We start from the raw sequence: 6,157 nt of genomic DNA, 5'->3' as shown, positions 1-6,157 counted from the left end.
CACGATCTCACGTCCTCCCCGGGGCGATTTTCATCAATTAAAACAGTCCAGCCCTGTTCTAAAGCTACAGATGGCCAGCGTCAGACCCAACCAGATTCAGGGTCTCCCAGCCAACTGCTCTGACATGTCAGACATGCTGGTATGCCTTGTCACTCCCCACTCCTCCACTGTAACAAAGGTTGGGCCGACTCCCCTCTGGAGCGCCAGGCCCAAGTGGCTCGCAGAGATGTGAGGCGTGACGGAGCCCCAGTCTGAAGGCCAAGAGTGCACCCCCAGACCTCCTTTCAAAGCACCCCCTCCTTTCTCCCCTCCTCCTCCTCCTCCTGAAACCTAGTGTCCATTTAATCCTTCAATTCCATCGCTCGCCACCCAAACCCTCCAATCAACACCCCCTCTGCTCTGTCCAGAACAATCGCACACACACACACACACACATTCCCCTTTGCATTTTCCTCCCTTTTTCCCCCTCATTTTCCATCTCCAAAACTCACACACTCACACTCGCTACTCGCCACCTCTTGGCCCCTCACCACCCCGACCGCCCAGTCCCTCCACCCACCTCGGTTGCTTTCCAGGGGTGTGTATTTCACGCCCTGGTGGCTGGACAGGCTCTGGGTGATTTCCCAAGGTGGGGGCTGAAGGTTGGGCAGGAACCAGTGGTGTGGAGTGATGTCAGAGCCGGGACTAGGATTTGTGTGTTTGTGTGTCTGAGAGTGTGCGGTGTCACTGCATATCTCTGTGTCTGCATGTGTAGGAGTATATAGTTTGAACTCCCTTCAAAAGGCCAGCTGTACAAATGCTGCTCTGAATGAGAGAGGTGTTGAATTAACAAGCCATACGAGGCACCCTATTCTCCTGTGTTGCTCCGTACACTGACCTGGCAATAATGAGGCAGAGACACATTACAATGGTTCTTTATGGGTTATGTTATGAACATTACTGGACCAAAGGGGCTAATGTGCTGGTGTGTGGAAAGCCAGATGAAATGACAGTGCAGTGAGCCAACTGAGCGTAATGAGAATATTGTGTTTTGAATAAACCGAAATGGGGTGAATTTGCACAGGATGTGGGCCAAGGCAACGTTCCCCGCTGTGCTCTTTAGACAGTGTTCGGGGATCTTTTACAAACCAGCATGACAGTGCTTCCTCCGCTGTGGCTGGGCTCTGAAAAACAGGCTTTATTTATTTATTTACCGCTATTTACTCAGGCTAGTCTGACCGAGCGTGCTAGGCTGCCTTTTCAGAAACGCCCCGCTTCACCCACATTCAGTTACACACATTTGCACCTCTGGGAGCCAAGGTTTCCCCACTGTTGTTCACAGAGCGTTTCTTCTTGACCAGCCGGGTGTTAATTGCCTTGCTCAGGGTCACTTCCACAAAAGTTACTTGGGAATGTGCTGGCGCTTTTTTTTTTTTTTTTTTTGCTCTGCCCTCATGTTCCCAGCTCAGGGAATTGAAGAAACAGCCTTCCAGTCAAAAGCCCAATTCTCTGAGCTAGGTTGGCGGATGGTGCAGAAATAGGCAGACAGAGGAAAGCTTCAGGTTTTCTGTAGCAGTCTCTGAATGACCTGCTCACCACGCTCAATAGGATTGTCATAATGTTAACTGCAGACTCAAAGCTCATTGCTTTTTCCTTTCATAAAGTGTCCACACTGGTTCATAATTTGCTAAATGTCAACGCTGTGGCTACATTCGGCTACGTGACAACCCATCATGTCTCTGGAACTTTCTTTTGTTGCTTTTGTGTGATGTAGTTCATTTATAGACAGAAATGACTTAATGCACGATTCCTGTCTGAAAACTAAACATGTTGAACAATACGTTGGCACCAGCTCCAATGCCAGACTGTGAGTATATAAGTGTGTGTGCTAGTGCCCATGTCTATAGGCGTACCGGGTGTACGTGACCAACTTCTAGGAGACTTGTCTGCCTGTCCAACACCCACCATTGTAACGCCATAAACAACATGTAAAGTCACTATTCAGGAAATTAATTTCTGTGGTTAAAACGCTGACAACCTGTCTCCTCACAGCTATTCTCTCAGAGTTTTTTTTAAAAGATCCGGCTGTTTGTAGTGAAGGGAGAGATAAAAGGAAACAAGAGGAAGGGACAGACTCTGGGAATTGTTTTCCTGTTCTATTTGAATGCTTTTGCTGCTCTCCTTTGTTCTTTGTCATTCTTTTTTTTTTTTTTTTAGATTCAGGGTTTTTTTTTATGTTAGCTATTTATTTTAGATGGGAGGTCAGCAATGTGTCAAGTCAGAGCTTTTTCCTAAATTTCAAAAACAAGTCCACACTGACGCAAAACTTGCAGATACTTTAATTCCATTTTATTAAGTGACACCTTATTTGATTAACAATAACAACAGAGAATATGTAATTTCAGTTAATTATATTTTCTTTCAGGGAATGTTGGAAACTTAAATCCCTGGCTGCTTTGAAAAAAATATACACACACTATTTGGGAGATAAAATGACACATTTTAGCCAGCAATTGTAATATTACAGTTGAATAAACTCAACCAAACCACTTCAAAACTTTTTTTCACAACTTTCTCAACTAAATCTAATACTTTAATAATCTCTAAATGTATGCTTTTATATAAACCTGTCACTTTTTTATCCTCAGTGGAAAATGTTTTAATTTGTCTTCTGAACCACAAACAGTAATAAATGTGTAATAAGAGCAATAAAAACATCAGCAAAACACAACCACTTCCAAACATGTTTCAGCCAAGTTAGATAAGATGTGGTGCTTTGGGTCAGCACAAGGTAAAGAAGAAATAGGACCCAAGTCAACATATTCATTGAAATATCACCAGTATCTGATTGGCCTGATGTCTTTGTTTGGAAGCCAAGATAATGTTTCTCTGGAATGTTTTCCTTATGCTCTCTTGATGGACAATAACAGATTGTTTCCATAAAATATGAACTCAACTTGTCTGACTGTTGTTCACCAGTTCCTTTTTTCCACCCTGGATCTTTTCTCTATCTTTCATCTTCCTGGCTTGTCCTCGCGTGTCTGTGTTTCCAAAAACTGGTGTTTGGATTTCATTTCTTTTTTAGCCTCTATATCAAAGAGGAGGCAGGTGTGGTCTGTTAAGTGTCATGTAGATGATCAAGATTTTCTTTCTGTAAACGGGAGGATCCAGGTCAGCTGTGGTCATGATGACTGCTTGTCTGAATGGGAAGTGATTTGCAGTTCACTGGAGGAGTTCAGCTGACTGAATCGAGCCTCCCTGTTCGAAAGAGAGGAAGAATGTCAAAACCAATATGAGAAATCTCTCTGACCTCATCATGGGATTAGCCAAACAACCCCTGCAGCGATGTACTGCAGATATAAGAAATCAAAAAATTAAACATGTTGCCCATTTGATTGTGTGTGATTAAACAGTGAGAGAGTGTGTGTCTGTTTTTTTTATGAAATGTTCTTCTATGAAGAAATCTCTTGCACCAAAAGAAGTGAAAGACAGCTAGAAAAACATCACATTTATGAATCTTAAAAAAGTCAAAAAAGAGAGCACGGTGGAAATTACTGTTTATATACAGAATACATAAATAAAGGGTAAACTGAAAGGAAGAAATATTAATTTCTCACACTGCAAAGTTGAAAATGAGGATCAGAAAAATCAGGTGCATGTGTGAACCAGCAGAAACAACAGAACACAACAGAAAGGAAGATTATTAATTACATTTATTCAAAATATTTCAGTTGATGGGTTTTAAAGCACAGATGACTTCTGAATAAAATTATGCTACTATAATTGTGACTGAAAAACCAAGACTAGTTGTACCATTAAAGGATATGGCTGGTGATTTTCTATATTTTTCTTATTGTCAACAAATCTTGTACAGAGCCAAACAAACAATTAATTTATCTACTTACAAGTTTTGTGTGTGTGTCCAAAGCCTTGTATTCCTCTATTCCATAGACCTCTGTTGTTGTCCAAAGACTATTAAAAGCATGTCAGTGAGCCCCACTGTTGCACTGGGTAACATGTTCCTTTGCCAAGAAGATTACAATCACGTTACTTAATTTAGAAATGCTCCAAAGAGGAATTTCAGCCATCACAATTTCTTGATGTCTCCGGAGAGTATTTCCTTGTATGGCAGACACCATTGCACATGCACGGTAATATGGTTCCATTTACAATGCTTCACTAGCTTGTTGTGCTCCATATCACAACCCTTTGACTTTGTACTAAAGCTATTTACAATCAGAAAAGCATAGAAAATCACCAGCCATATCCTTTAAACATGAATACCTTGAATACTTTAAATTCACTATAAACTTCCCCGAATAACTACATTGTGCTAAGAGGACAAATTGAACTCAGCACATTAGATTAAAAAGGTAACTGGAGTGAATCTTTGACTGTCTAATTGACTCTCAGTCAAAACAGAGAGTCGAGCTTGGAGAATGGGATATTTAAATAAAGACAGAAGTATTTTCTCTCACTTTGTCAAGCTATTCTTCTTTCACATTAGAGATGCTGCACGATGTGAAACAGCTGCTCTGCATGAAATAATAGCTTTGAAATTACTTTTAATACAAAATATTAGAACCAACAACTGTATTGTCCCTATAGTGTATATGCTCTACACTTTGAGCAATGAATCTTGATTGTGCACTTCACTCATTATTGATGGGGATCCCATATTGACAGACATACATCTGGCAGCAGACGGCAGGTTAACCTTTATAACATGGATTAATTCCTATTAACCAGGGGTAGTTGAGTTATGTGGCCTCGGGGCACATTTCCTGTTAATCGTGCAAATTTTGACTCTCCCCCAAATAATCAAAGCCTGCCTAACAGAAATCTTTTGCTTTCAAGATTAATTGGAGGCAGCTCTGTATTCTCTAACACCGCCTGGCCTGTGAACACGCTAACCAGCCACGGCAGCAGACTCATACACCTTGTGGAAGGACTCCATTCATCAGCCTGTCAGTTCAATAACATCAATAGCCCCGTGGCCAGTGGTTAATCCAGCTACTTAAAGGTCCGCAAAGCCACACCTCTCCTCTGATCACGGCAGATGTGTCCAATTCTCAGCCACCCTGGTGCGTTTACTCACTCGATTCTAATCACAGACTCTTTCTGTTTTCCCATTTCCTCGCCCAGACTGTTGAATAGAACTGATGGAGGTGACCGGGAAAGATAATCAGGCTGAGAGACTTTGTAATAAAGGTTGTGATTGCAGCGTCATACATGTATTCTTGTATATTCTATAACAGCACCGTGGCAGTGGATGAGAACAATGCAAATTTCCACAAAAAAACAAAACAAAACAGTGAAAAGAATCTTGACTTTGATTTCCCTCTATCTCTTTTTTTTTTTTCCCTGAGTGGAACAGCTCTGTGTGATCTCAGGGGCTGCTCCACGATCTGTTATTCCATGTTTTCTGGTTGCCTGTCTCTCTGTATTACTCCCTGCAGACCTCACCCTACTCTGATCCTGGATCAGCAAGCTTGAACAGTGAGGATAGTCCTGAGTGTCTCTCTCTCTCTCTCTCTCTCTCTGTAGGTCTCTCTGTGGAGGAAGATTCTCTTGCACAAGATCTGTGCACTTAAACGCGTCTGTCAGTTCTTCTTGATTCCATTGATTTTCCAAAGTCTTAAGGCTTAAAGCTCCTTTTGTAGAACACACTTTTTTCCTGCTTTTGAAAGAGAGAGAGGAACACAAAACAGATTTTGTGTGTCCGTCTTGTCTGGTTAATTCACGAACATGAGAAGTGACCCTCATGTGTACATGTGTGACAGACATGGGGTTGTGGCCTTGGTGAACCCTCATCCTTCGAGCTCCAGCCTTTGTCCATCCCTGCCACAAACTGCCTCTCTCTGGCTCTAACCTTGCACCGCCTGACCCGAACTCTCATCACCCTTATCCCTCCCCTTCCGCTGCATCAGATCCATGAGGTAATAAACACAACAACCAGCCTGACCTCTCCAACACGAAGCTCAGAAGATAACGCATCCCTCTGTCTGATATGACAGGAATTTCTTTTTCTCTCTTTGCCTTCTCTTTACAAGTCAGAGTGATGTAGACAAAAGTGTATTGACTTTGAAGGTTGGCTACAGAAACATCACAGGCTTTGTGCTTAAAGCTGTCCGAGGTAAAAAGCAGATCAATACTTTTCATATTCCACTGTGGTGGA

Source organism: Thunnus albacares, chromosome 2 (assembly GCF_914725855.1).
Source record: "Thunnus albacares chromosome 2, fThuAlb1.1, whole genome shotgun sequence".
NCBI lineage: Eukaryota > Metazoa > Chordata > Actinopteri > Scombriformes > Scombridae > Thunnus > Thunnus albacares.
The sequence above is the reverse complement of the archived record's forward strand: the minus strand, read 5'-3'. Positions refer to the sequence as shown.